A 15,155-nucleotide genomic window follows, 5' to 3' on the forward strand; every position below is an offset into this window, starting at 1 on the left:
TTATTTTGAAACATATAGAAATATCTTATTATACTATGTTGTGTAACAGGAACTAACATAGTGTTAGCTATGCTTCAAAAACAAACAAACATAGAAAAAGTGATCATATTTGTGGTTACCAGAGGTGAGGGGTGGGAGGGGGGAACTGGATGAAGGCAGACTAAAAGTACAGACTTTCAGTTATAAGACAGAGAAGTACTGGGGATGTGATATACAACATGGTAAGCATAATGAACACTGATGTAGGTGAATATAAAAGTTGTAAATCCTAAGAGTTTTCATCGCAAGAAAATAAAAAAGAAAATTCCCAGTTAAAATCATAATATGCTAGAGAGATTTCATATGCAGAGTACATCATGAGAAACGCTGGGCTGGAAGAAGCACAAGCTGGAATCAAAATTGCCGGGAGAAATATCAATAACCTCAGATATGCAGATGACACCACCCTTATGGTAGAAAGTGAAGAGGAACTAAAAAGCCTCTTGATGAAAGTGAAAGAGGAGATTGAAAAAGTTGGCTTAAAGCTTAACATTCTGAAAAGTAAGATCATGGCATCTGGTCCCATCACCTCATGGGAAATAGATGGGGAGACAGTGGAAACAGTGTCAGACTTTATATTTTTGGGCTCCAAAATCACTGCAGATGGTGACTGCAGCCATGATATTAAAAGATGCTTACTCCTTGGAAGGAAAGTTATGACCAACCTAGATAGCATATTAAAAAGCAGAGACATTACTTTGCCAACAAAGGTCTGTCTGGTCAAGATTATAGTTTTTCCAGTGGTCATGTATGGATGTGAGAATTGGACTGTGAAGAAAGCTGAGCGCTGAAAAATTAATGCTTTTGAACTATGGTGTTGGAGAAGACTCTTGGGAGTCCCTTGGACTGCAAGGAGATCCAACCAGTCCATCCTAAAGGAGATCAGTCCTGGGTGTTCATTGGAAGGACTGATGCTGAAGCTGAAACTCCAATACTCTGGCCACCTCATGCGAAGAGTTGACTCATTGGAGAAGACCCTGATGCTGGGAGGGATTGGGGGCAGGAGGAGAAGGGGACAACACAGGATGAGATGGCTGGATGGTATCACCGACTCGATGGACATGAGTTTGAGTAAACTCTGGGAGTTGGTGATGGACAGGGAGGCCTGGCATGCTGCAATTCATGGGTTCACAAAGAGTCAGAGGACCGAGCGACTGAACTGAACTGAAAGAGATTTCCTTATAATTCATCGAAATTCAGTAGATAAATATTTCAGTTAAACATCACAACATGTGAATTTGGTAAATTTAGTGAATTGGTCATTTGGCAAGTTGACTTAAGAACTGGCTTCCTGGGAATTAGCTTTCAGCAAATTGGCCTGTCATAGAATTAGCTTTTAACACATGGGCATTCACTGAAATGATTTTCATGGAACTGGTGATATTTTCCCTTTCCACCCTCCCATCTTGAGTTTTCTAGAATCCCCTATCCACTGTCTACCCTCTAGCAAGCTTTTGTGACTCTCTTAACAAGCTGTGTTTCTCAGGGGTCCAAGATTCATCCTGAGAACACTTCATCATCATGTCTTTAGGAGGTATTGAAACTATTTATGTAAGTGTTTTGGAGACTGTGGCATGCTAGAAAAATAGGCCTTTATTTATTTATTTAATTTTTTAATTGGAGTATAATTGCTTTACAATATTGTTTCTGCTGTACAGCAACATGAATCAGCTCTAAGTATACATATATTCCCTCCCTCTTGAATCTCCCTCCATTCCCCCGCCCCTACTCCATCCCGCCCATCTGGATCATCACAGAGCACCAGGCTGAGATCCCTGTACTATATGGAATTTCTCTGGGGCCTGTGGCATGCCAGAAAATCAGGGTTTTACAAAGGTCTAATGAAATGAGTATGGTATCCTCATATCCCCTCCTTGGCTCTACCTTGAGAAATATGGGATTACAGAACTGAATCTCATCTATGCAGCTAAAGGGAAAAATTAAGGCCTTTAATGTAGTTCTGAAGTTGGAAGACACTTTAAGAACATCAAGTCCAGAGTTTCTTAACCTCAACACTATTGACATTTTGGGCCAGATGATTCTTTACTGGGAACTTTCCTGGGCATTGTAGGATGATCAGCTGAATCTCTGGCCTCTACCTACAGAAAGTAGCTCCCCCTAAGTTGTGACAATCCAAAACATCCAAAGACATTGCTAAGTGTCCTGGGGTAGAGCAGAGGTGGAATAAAGTCATCCTTGGCTGAGAATCTTTGATTTACTCTCTCATCTAATCTAGAACTTCCCTTTATATTTTATATCATATGCACACTGAATGCTGCAGGGGCCTGGAAGCTCACTGTTTCACTCTAGTTTTCCTTGGAGGCAGCTTCATGAGATCATGGGTTCTGGACACATTACCTTGGGGTCAACTTCTGTCTCTGTTACTCATTAGATATGGCCTTGAGCAATCCTCTTAACCCAGTTCAACCTGTTTCCTGATGTGTCCTGATCCCTGCTTCATAGATTTATTGCATGAACTAACTGGCTATGTATATAAAATGCCTGGCCCTTTGGTGTGCTTGATAACTATATACCACATACTGGCTCAAATACCCCTTCTTTAATTTCTCCCTTGCTAGTGTGAATGTTTGTGTCTGCCCAAAATTCATATGTTGAAATCCTAGTTGCAGAAGACTCTTGAGAGTCCCTTGGACAGGAGATCGAACCAATCAACCCTAAAGGAAATTGACCCTGAATATTCATTGGAAGGACTAATGCTAAAGCTGAAGCTCCAATACTTTGGCCACCTGATGTGAAGAGCTGACTCATTGGAAAAGACCATGATGCTGGGAAAGATTGAAGGCAGGAGGAGAAGGGGGTGACAGAGGGTGAGATGGTTAGATGGCATCACCAACTCAGTGGACATGAGTTTGAGCAAACTCAAGGAGATAGTGATGGTCAGGGAAGCCTGCTGTGCTGAAGTTCTTGGGGTCACAGAGTGGGACACGTCTCAGCAACTGAACAACAATAACAACAGCATGATGGTATCAGGTGGGCCTCTGGGGTGAGTAAATCATGAGGGCAGAGCCCTTATGAATGAGACTAAGTCTTTTATAAAAGAGGTTCCAGAGAGAGCTCCCTTGTTCCTCCTACCTTCTGAGGCCACAATGAGAAGTTGGCAGTCTGCAGCTTGATAAAGGACTTCCACCAGAACCTGACATGCCAGCACCCTGATCTTCAACCTCCAGTCTCCATATCTGTGAAAAATAAATGGCTGTTGTTTATAAGCCATCCCATCCATGATGTTTTGTTATAGTAACCAGATGGACCAAGATACCCTCCTTGGTCATTCTCCTGCACCGCAGTGCTATGCAGACTCTCAGACCTTTGGACCTGTGACAGCTCTGAATTCAGCCATTGATAGCTGCCATCCCATGCTTATTCCTTCTTAGCAGAGCAAGCTCCATAAACCTTGATTCTTTCTCAAACTGTTCAGAAATGACAGCACATTTCAAGAGGAAGTTAATTGTTAAGTCAGTGTGAAGCTGGACAGAGGAGACTTGGGGCTGGCACCGTGACAGAGAGAGGGAGCTCCTAAAAGACCTTGCCTGGAAAGTTTGATCCTCCACAGGCTGCAACAGTCACTGCAGAAAGGCTGGACACTCTCTCAGCCCATGTGTGGAAGAGCTTGCAGATGAACCACCTGAATAGAAACCAAACCCCACAAGCATGCATTTCTGCAATGACACCCTAGTGCTGGGAACCCCCATGAGGGCCCAGGCTAGGAGACCGAGGTCGCATTGCCCTTGGCATCTCTCTTTCTCTACCAGTTGCTCATTGGAATGAGCTTTTGAAATTTTGCAAGAATATAAATAAGACACAAAGCCTCCAACTTGGAGATCTGAGAAGTCACATGACTCCTTGGAACAGCTGGCATTTGCTGAGCGGTTTTAAAAAGAGCACTCGTGTCAGAGAGCCACCACATAGCCCTCCTAGGGGACTTGTAAATGCATCATCCTTGGGAAAGCCACAGATCGGGCACTCGTGGGCTCCCACGTGTAACCTGGACTTAATATAGCTCGATTTCTCTTTCAATTTCATGCCTGGAAAATACAGGCCCAAGATTGATCCCTTGTGTTGCGGGAGGGATTCTGAATCAAAGCACTGGGGAATCCATCTTGCTGGAGCTAGAAAGCTCCCCCAGCCAGTGATGGGCAGGCCCTGGAGGTAGCAGGGGACTTGGGCGTTTGCTTCAGTCGATTTTGATATATTTGAGAACATTTTCTTAAATGCCAGAGCTGGCTTTTATTTCTCCTTGGATGGGTGAAGATAAATTGGTTTGAAGTGACTCTGGCTTGAGAGGATGGTCTCCCAAAGCCCCACTAGAAATAGGCTGAAATTATGGATAATGTTGGGACTTGCACACAAGGCAGTCCTGCCTGCCATTCCTTGGAGCAGGAGAGCCTGTTAGCCAAGGGGATTACACCAGATTGTTTAAACACCAGGCTGCTGCGTCTGGCCTAAGGCTCTGTGCAATTTACTTGTAGACAATCTCTTGATTTATGAGTCTAAATCACATGGAGCACTATTGCAAATCACCAGTGCCCATCTCTTGCAAGTTTCAAAGATAAGAACTCTGAATGGGAGGCTTTTCTGGGCCCAAGGAAGAAGAGAAGGACTGCATTTTCTAAGACCGTGAAAATACATTAAACTGTTTTTTGGTATCTCTGGGAGGCTTAGGAACTGCAAGGAGGAGGAGAGAGGTATTTTTAAGATCTCTTCTTCGCTGTCATCTGACTTTGTTGCTATGAGGAATGGAGAAGAGTGAAAAACAGCCACACCTGTTGGAGGTACTCAGTTAGGAGTAGTCTCTTCTCTCTACTAAAGGCTTTCATGGTACTGAACACTCTTGAAACAAATGTGACCTCAGTCCTTCCAGAAGCATTGTCTTTGGCTGGAAAAACTGTCCATCTGGATTCTCTAGTTCAGTCCCCTGCCTCAACTGTAAGACTGTACTCAAACTTTTTCTCAAAAGCCATGCACAGTGGGTTTCAAGGGTCTTTAGATATCATCAACTTTCATCTCATAACCTCAGAGAAAGCCAGAGAGCTAAAGGAATTTGGAGGCTAGTCAGTTTCATGCGGTAGTTCTAACGTTAAAAAATCTGAGGATTGGAGAAATGTGATTTGCCTAAGTCTACATATCACTTATTGTTGGACCATGACACAGAAGCCTTTCCCCGCCATCCTGAGCCCCTGCAGTAGCATCTCACCAAGCTCTCCAGTTCCACCAAATCTGTGTTTGTTGAGGGATGTTTAATTGTTTCTGTGGGTTTCACTTTTTTTTTCTCTCTTCTGAACAGCTATTCTCAGCCTTGATGGGGATGGGCCACACAGAATAGTACCATCTAATGTTCTCCTTTTTCTTTTTTTTTTTGTGTGGGTATGTTACTTTTTAATTTTTTTAACTATGACTTAATTTTGCTAGAGCAGTGTTAGTTAGGTTTACAACAAGATCGTATAGAGATTTTTTCATATGCTTCCTGTCCCACGCAAACATAGCACCCCACAAGCCTGTGCTAGTGTGTATGCACAGTTGTTTCAATTGTGTCCGACTCTTTGCGAACCTATGGATGTGTAGCCTGCCAGGCTTTTCTGTCCATGGGATTCTCCAGGTGTGAATACTGCAGTGAGGTTGCCATGCCTTCCTCGAGGGGATTTCCCAGACCCAGGGATTGCTGTGTTCTGCGTTGGCAGGCAGCTTCTTTACAACTGCTTCCCAGTGTCACCTGGGAAACCCCCCATGCAAGCATAGCTTCTCCCATTACCAACATCACTCACCAGAAGGGCACATTTGTTTTTTTCATAATAGATGGACCTCTATTGATACATAATAATCACTCAAAGTCCATAGTTTACCTTAGGAGTATGGGTTTGGATGAAAGCATAATGGCATATATTGGTTGTTATAATTTTACACAGAGTATTTTCATTGTCCTAGAAACTCTTTGTGTATTTCCTGTTCTACTCTCCCCTGTCACTCCTGGCAACCACTGACATTTTTGTTTTCAAAATATGTCATTTATGTTGAACATTCATGCATGCAGTGTGTAGCCTTTTCAAACTGGCTTCTTTCATGCAGTGATGTGCATTTAAGTTTCCATCATATCTTTTCATGGGTTGATGCTTTGCTGTTCTCAGTCACTTCAGTCATGCGACTGAGTGTTTGTGGCCCCTGAACTATAACCCGCCAGGCTCCTTTCTGTCCATGGAATTTTTCAGGCAGGAATATTGGAATGGGTTGCCATGCTTTCCTCCAGGGGATCGTTCTGACCCAGGGATCGAGCCCAAGTCTTTTGTGTCTCCTGCATTGCAGGCAGATTCTTTACTGCTGAGGCAACAGGGAAGCTCATTTCATTTTTAGTGTTGAATAATATTTCATTGTCTGGATGACCATAGTTCATTTAGTCATTCACCTACTAAAGGATATCTTGATTGCTTCCAAGTTTTGGTAATTATGAATAAAGTTGTTAAAAACATCTGGGTACAAATTTTGTGTGGACATAAAATTTTAATTCCTTAGGCAAATACCAAGGGGATGTAATTATTGGAATGTATGATAAGAGTAGGTTTAATTTTGTAAGATATTGCCAAATTGCCTTCCAAAGTGGCTGTACCATTTTGCATTCCCAGCAATGCATGAGAGTTCCTGTTGCCCCACGTCCTCATCCTCATTTGATGTTGTTGGTGTTCTGGATTTTGTCCATTCTAATAGGTGTGTAGTTGTATCTCACTGTAGTTTTAATTTGCATTAGTTTGTAGTTTAATTTGCATAATTTAATGTGATGTGGAGTCTCTTCATATGCTTATTCATCATCTGTATATCTTCTTTGATGGGGTGTCTGTTAAAGTTTTTGGCTGACTTAAAAAAAATCAATTTTTATTATTGTTGAGTTCTAAAAGTTCTTTGTATATTTTGGATAATAATCCTTTAGTAGATGTGTCTATTGCAAATGACTTTTCCAAGTCTGTGGCTTGTCTTCTAATTCTATTGATATTGTCTTTTGCAGAGCAGAGGTTTTTAATTTTAATGAAATTTAGCTTATCACTTGTTTCTTTCATGGATTGTGTCCTTGGTGTTTTATCTTAAAAAGCATCACTAACCCAAGGTCATCTAGGTTCTCTCCCATGTTATCTCCTAGGAGCCTTATGGTTTTGTATTTCATATATAGATTTATGACCCATTTTGAGTTAATTTTTGTGAAGGGTATAAAGGTTTGTGTTGAGATTTATTTTTGGGGCACAGATGTCCATTTGTTAGAGCACCATTTGTTGAAGAGACTGTCCTTGCTCCATTGTATTGTCTTTGTTCCAATGTCAAAATCAGTTGACTATAATATTTAAGGAGGTTCCTTCTTATTTACTGACATTTATTAAGAGTTTATTTTCTCAACAACAATCAGTTCATACTTATAAGCCAGGGATAATGCTAAGAGCTCTGTTTATGTTACCGTATTTAGTCCTCTAAGTAACATACAGACAAGGACACAGAGACTTGGACATGTTTACACAGCAAACTGTCCAAGTATGCACAGCAAGACTGGAATTTGAGTCTCGATTTTGCCTTAAGTTGATGATATTGACCATTATGTTATTAGATCACCTACTTATTCAGACTAGCTGTAGCTCTAGTTCAAAATAACACTAAGGTCAAGAATGGACTTAAGTGCTTCTACCAGGTGGCCATTTGCAGACTGGCTTACAGTGGTTTCCATTGCCTGTATTGTTCCTCTGCATAGGAACCTTCCTGCTATTCCAATATCAAACAAAAATTAGCGTGCCCATCTTCAACTAAGCCAGTCATTGAAATATGAATATGACTCTTATTTTCCTGCTTAGAACACTTCATTGGCTTCTCATTTCCAAGCTCAGAGAAGCTAAGACTTGTTGGTAAATAGCTACTTTACCAAGCAAAATGTGCCAAGTTTGATAAGAAGTTAGAAAAAGAACTCAGTAAAATGGGAAATTTCTTCCAACTAGAGATCCAGGGAAAGTTTCACAGAGAAAGTGATATTTTACCAAGCTCTGAAGGAGGCAGAGATATAAAGACCTTTGGGAACAATATTCTAAGAAACATGTCTGGAAAAAGTGAGTGATTAAATTGGTCTGTAACAGAGTGGCATATAGGGAGAAAGCAGAAAATATTTGCTGTCTGAGAGGTGGGCTGGGGCCATGTCTGGGAGGATCTGGAAGGTCAAACCTCTTTTGACCTTGAACTACTTTTGGGGGTCTTGATTTTTCCTTGATGTCTCCAGGTTTGGTAACAGGGTAGTCATCACATACCATAAGCCTGTTAATGTTTGATTCATAGCTTTTAGAATAAAATATGCTTTTTTTGAATTAGAAGAAGATAAAAATAAAAAATATTCCATTTTTGGCAATAGTATGGTTCATGTGTCTCCCCTAACCTCAGAGAGCCATTCTGATAGCCTCATGTGGCCTCAAGTGTTTTCCTGCCAATGAAGGATTTTACACAGTAGAATTAAAGTAGGATTCATGTTTGAATGTTGTTCTGGTTTCCTTTGCAAAGAGGCTGGCCAGAGAGTGAGATCGGAAAGAGCACTCTTGACCTCTGGAATGAAGCCAGTTTGGTGGAGACAACAAAAGTAGATCAGTTACTTGGGGCCTCAGGGGACTGTGCGAGTCTGTTCTTTCTCCCTCTGGTTTCCTAATCCTTTTTCCAAGGATACGTTCCCTTTTGACACATTTTCCTCTTTTCTCTGACATTAAACCTAAGTACATGGGCACACAAGGGTGGACGTGTGTCTGTGTGTGGTACATGTGTGTATGTGAGTGTGCATATGTGTGTTTGTGTGCACAAGTGTGAATGTGTGTTGGTGAAAGTGAAAGTTGCTCATGTCCACTTTGTGATCCCATGTGCTATATAAGTCCATGGAATTCTCCAGGCCAGAATACTGGAGTGGGTGGACTTTCCCTAATCCAGGGGATCTTTCCAATCCAAGGATTGAACCCAGGTCTCCCACATTGCAGGTGGATTCTTTACCAGCTGAGCCACAAGGGAAGCCCAAGATTACGGGAGTGGGTAGCCTATCCCTTCTGCAGCAGATCTTCCCAACCCGGGAATCGAACCGGGGTCTTCTGCATTGCAAGCAGATTCTTTACCAACTGAGCTATCAGGCAAGACCCGTGTGTGTTGGTGCTGACCCACTATTTTTGCCACCATTGCAGCCAGTGTTCTGGAAGCAGATGCAAAGAGATAGAAAGCCTACGAGTGACAGTTGGACATAGTTTTGGAATGAATAGGACTGGATATTAGATGCTGGTAAAGGAAGTCTATTTCTGCTTGGCTTCCTGAATGTCAAAGTGGTGGGAACCCATGAGCAGGTGACTGAGGGGGCAGCCTCAGCTCCTGACCTTGACAGCTTTAAGAATAGGAGGATCTCTCTATCCACTCAGTGCTCGCATCTGTTCATAATGGGTGAGGGCCATTTCAGTGTGAAGCAAGGGCATTGGCAAGATGATTTCTGGAGAGCCTTTCTGGGATGAGTCATCTGTGATATTGTCTCTTCAGCCACTATGAGTGGGGAATATGTATCATTATTTTAGCCACATGAAAACTGAGAATACTACATAAATTCTCATTATTGAGAAAGAGTGGTTATGGTGACCTTGTAAGTTTTCACATTATCCCTTGCAGTTCCCTGGCTTATTCTTGATTTTGGTTTATTTAAAATTATGGTCTCCTCTTGGAATGGAGTTATTTCATAGAGTAGGAATTGGTTAAAAGGCAGGACCCTGAGCACAAAGGAGTATGTAGAAGGGGGAAGGAAGGCACGTGTGACAGTCTTCTGCCTGGACTTGATGGTGACTGTGTGTGTTTGAGAAGGAACATCCTGACCTTGTGAAAGAAACCCAACACAGACACGTGGTAGCTCCTAACTGAGCTCTCCTCCCTGGGAGGGCTACGAATTGAATTAGCAGAGACCTCAATTCTCTTTAAACCAGCAGGGGAAGCACGTTGCTATTTACATTTTGCCAAGACTCAGTTAACATTGGACTAGTTTTCTTCATGATGCTGACACCCGAGTTGTGTGATGCAAGTTAATTCCATGTGTGTGCATCAAACAGGGAAGGGAGCCAAGGATGGTAAGAGGGAAGGAGGAGTCTAAAGCTTATTGATTATCAGTGGCATGACATTTACAGATATTCTTCCACTAAGAGAAAACTTGCATCCGGGGAAGTTAAATGACTTGTCCAAGGCAACATGGGGCGTTAGTGGTAAAACTGGACTGTAAGTCAAGGGACCTGACTCTAATAAGACTTCATAAGTAATCCTAAAATTTAAATTTCTTATGGTCAAAACAGTTTTAAGAATACCCTGAGTCAATAAAGACTTTCAGAGTCTCTCTCTTTGTCTCTCTAACATGTATATATTTATAATTATATGTATATATAAATTATACATGTATAATTATATATGAATTATATATATATATACACACACACTTTTTTTTTGGTCACGGATGAACTGTAGCCTGCCAGGCTTCCCTGTCCATGGGATTTCCCAGGCAAGAATACTGGAGTGAGTTACCATTTCCTTCTCTGGGGATCTTCCTGACCCAGGGACTGAATTCACATGTCCTGCATTGACAGGTGGATTCTTTACTGCTGAGCCACCACATATAACATACCTAGGAGACAGAATACTCTAAATTTCATGTTACACTACAGTAGACGAGTAACCTCCTAAGTTCGACAAGATAAATTCCAGATTCCATCATGCTGGAACAAAGAGCCAGGTTGAAGACACAGGGCAAAGAGAAGATGAGTCTGGGGGCCTTGATCACTGATAAAATAACCCTCAGAAAGAGGAGTTCACATTTGAGTGAAAAATAATGAGCACAGCTTTGAGACCAGGTTACTGAAATACAGGTTCCCTGGGAATGGAATGGAAGGGCTCGGTTGTGCATGGGACAGGGACTGGTGTGGGTAGAAGGAGCGGGGACACTTGGCAGGGGTTCTTTTGGAAGCTTGTTAGAGAAAGGAAATAAGGAAGTGATGTTATTCTGCCAAACAAAAGTGAATCTCAAAAATCAGAAGAGACACCAATCCCTTCTCCCTAAAGTGCCTTCAATGAAAAAAACTACACTTTTCTATACGAACAGAAGAGGGTGCTCTTGAACCAAGAAACACTGTCAGTCACCCGACCGCCATAATTGTGCCTACATACAACCGTTTATGTAAACACTTAAAAATAAACAAAAAATGTCGGACAACATATGTACAAGGCCACTAAGGAAACAAAATATGAGAATCCAAACATTTCAGCAGATGTAAATGTTCCTATATAAATCAAACATGAAGCAAAGTAAACTTGAACATAACACCCGAATTGAATATCCTAAAACAGGCATTTGAAAAATGACACTGAAATCTTGTCAGAAGTTCTAAAGTTTAGAACAAAAATAGACAAAAAAAAGAAAGAAAATGGAAATAGAAGTTGAATAAACTCAGGAAAGAAATGGAAATAAAAGACAAGATCATCTAAAAATAGAAGGTTAAATTGAATAAGGTACTCATGGAACAATAGATGATGAGACATTGAGAACATAATAGGAAGAAGATGAAATCTAAATAATGAATGAAGGAAGAGAGATCAGAACAAAAATAACTGATAGAAGATAGGTTCAGAAGAGTCTGAAAAAGAAAAATATTTCAATGCAAAATAACTAGTATTTCAAACTATAAATGAAGACAAATTTTTAAAATTAAAAGAAGACTTGACTCTAGATCTTTAAAGAACCCATTGTGTTCCTGGGAAAATAAACCTGAAATGATGAAGTCTAAGACTTATTCCAAGAAAATATTACACTTTAAAGATAAAGAATACCAGGTCTTTAGACAAAAGGACCAAATGACTCACATAGAAAAGAAAATCAAGTAAACATCAGACTTTTCCTGTAAAATAAGAGAACCATGGAGTCTCACTTTCAGAAAACAAAAGGAAGTGTAACAGGAATACTCTCTTTCTAGATGAGCTCATCACTGACAGACTGTAAGAGGCAGTTTTCTCTAAGTAAAAACTCAGGCCACTGGCTGTTGCTCTGAACGTCATCTGCCAGAGGGTGAACGTGATTCAACCAACATAGGACCAGGACTAGGGTGCTCAGATAGATGGGTTGAGAGTGAGGGTCAAATATAATTCAGTGTACATCTGTACCTAAAACAAGGATGGGGACAATAGTGGAAGCACAGTGTGACTGCTGTGTGTTCTGACAAAACTGAAATAATGGCTTGTGGCATAGAAAATAGGGCAGAGTGAAGGATATCATTTAAAGCAGACAGACCAAAATGTAGAAGGGCAAATGAGAAAAAAATGGACTAAGGGCATTAAGATGGCTATTATTAGTGAAAAGGCAATCACTACAATGAACACACTGAACTTCCTGAATACCAAAAGAAATATGAAATGGACACAGAAAACCAACCCCGTAGAGAATAGAACAATATACACAGTCAATTAAAAAAAAATCATTTGAGACCAAGTAGTCAACATTAATAACTTATATTTATCATATTATTATAATTAATTTAAACATTTATTGCATTCAGTTCAGTTCAGTCGCTCAGTCGTGTCTGACTCTTTGCGACCCCATGAATCACAGCATGCCAGGCCTCCCTGTCCATCACCAACTCCCGGAGTTTACTCAAACTCATGTCCATTGAGTCGGTGATGCCATCCAGCCATCTCATCCTGTGTTGTCCCCTTCTCCTCCTGCCCCCAATCCCTCCCAGCATCAGGGTCTTTTCCAGTGAGTCAACTCTTCACATGAGGTGGCCAAAGTATTGGAGTTTCAGCTTCAGCATCAGTCCTTCCAATGAACACCCAGGACTGATCTCATTTAGGATGGACTGGTTGGATCTCCTTGCAGCTCAAGGGACTCTCAAGAGTCTTCTCCAACACCACAGTTCAAAAGCATCAATTTTTTGAAGAAAGCTCAGCTTTCTTCACAGTCCAACTCTCATATCCATACATGACCACTGGGAAAACCATAGCCTTGACCAGATGAACCTTTGTTGGCACAGTAATGTCTCTGCTTTTAAATATGCTATCTAGGTTGGTCATAACTTTCCTTCCAAGGAGTAAACATCTTTTAATATCATGGCTGCAGTCACCATCTGTAGTGATTTGGGAGCCCAAAAAAGTAAAGTCTGACACTGCTTCCACTGTCTCCCCATTTATTTCCCATGAAGTGATGGGACCAGATGCCATGATCTTAGTTTTCTGAATGTTGAGCTTTAAGCCCACTTTTCCACTCTCCTCTTTCACTTTCATCAAGAGGCTTTTTAGTTCCTCTTCACTTTCTACCATAAGGGTGGTGTCATCTGCATATCTGAGGTTATTGATATTTCTCCCGGCAGTCTTGATTCCAGCTTGTGCTTCTTCCAGCCCAGTGTTTCTCATTTATGCTCATTTATTGCATTACCCCTTCATTAAAAATATGTTGACATTGACTCACAGCAAGGCTGAAGTCCATGAAATAAATGGAAAGATACACGTACAATGAAAGCCACCTGTCACAAAGTGGTTCAGAAAGGCTAAAAGTAAAAAGATTAACAAAGATAGTCCAGAAGAATGAAAACAATAAAATAAATAAGAGTGTAAAGACAAAATCAACGTAATCAATAAGGGGGGTTTATATCAAATCTCAAACCTTGCAAATATAGAGTATATACTTCCTTTTTAAAACACAAATGGAATGTTCACAAAAATTGACCACATTTTGGATCATAAAGAAAGTCCTAGTAAGCATCATAAAGTAGAAATTAATAAGAAAAATTTAAAAGGTCCTTCCATTTGGAAATTGAACAGCAACAATTCTCCATTAAACTAGCATTGGGTGAAAGTAGATGTAAAATTGAAATTGCAGAATTAGTAAAAACCATAATTAGAATGAAAAATATGCCTATCAGAATTTGTGATATAATTAAAGCAATGCTCTGATGAAAATTCATGGTCTTAAGCACTTAAATCAATGAGAAACTAATTAAAAAAAGTCTAATTCCTAAGTGAAAAAATATAGAAAAATAACAAAGATAAAAAGAAAAGAAGCACAAGGAAGGAAATAATAAAAGTAAGAGAAGAATTTAATGTGATAGAGAATAGTAAAAAGAGTAGAACTAATAAATGAATAACAATGCTGGTTGTTTTGGGAAAAAATGGTTAAAATATACATACCAATAGCTAACCTAATCAAGAAAAAAGAGACAAAACCCAGACTCACAAAGTAAGGAAAGACTAGAGGGAAATTACTATTGTAAAGATAAAATCAATCATAAATAGACTACTTTGCAAAACTCTATACAAATACATTTGAAAACTGTGAGATTGGTTATTCTCTGTGAAAATGTAATTTACAAAAACAGATCCCATTTTATATAGAAAGCTCAAACAGACCACGCTTCAGGGTGGAAAAAAGGTGGAGAAAGCAACCAGCAAATTATTCCATGTAGAAACACCGTACACAGATTGTTGCACAGGGGAAACTACAAACCTTAAAGATTAGATCCTCTCAACGCTTCACAAGGGCCTGCCTGGTGACTCACTGGTAAAGAGTCCTCCTGCCATGCGGGAGACCTGTGTTAGATCCCTGGGTTGGGAAGATCCCCGGAAGAAGGAAATGGCAACCCACTCCAGTAATCTTGCCTGGGAAATCCCATGCACAGAGGAGCCTGGCAGGCTACAGTTCATGGGGTCACAAGAGAGTTGGACTCAACTTAGTGACTAAACAACAACACTTAATAAATTCAGAGTGTAGAAAATGAAGGAAAACTTCTAAATTTTTTAAAAGAAAAAAGTGTAATATTGATACTCAAATCTAATAAAGATTATTAGTAAAAATGATAAGAACAATATAGTTTATAGGGAAGTGAAAAAGAAGTGTGGAAATGTGTTAGTTGCTCAGTTGTGTCTGACTCTTTGTAACCCCATGAACTGTAGCCCACTTACACACCAATTTTCTTTATAATTATAGTTGCAAAAACTAAATAAAACTCTAACAAAAGGAATCCAAAACCATCTTAATGAAATAAAACATCAAGATCAAATTTCAGGAATGCAAGGAGTTTCAGTATGAAGAAATCCACTAATATAAT

This window comes from Cervus canadensis, chromosome 24, assembly GCF_019320065.1.
Source record: "Cervus canadensis isolate Bull #8, Minnesota chromosome 24, ASM1932006v1, whole genome shotgun sequence".
NCBI lineage: Eukaryota > Metazoa > Chordata > Mammalia > Artiodactyla > Cervidae > Cervus > Cervus canadensis.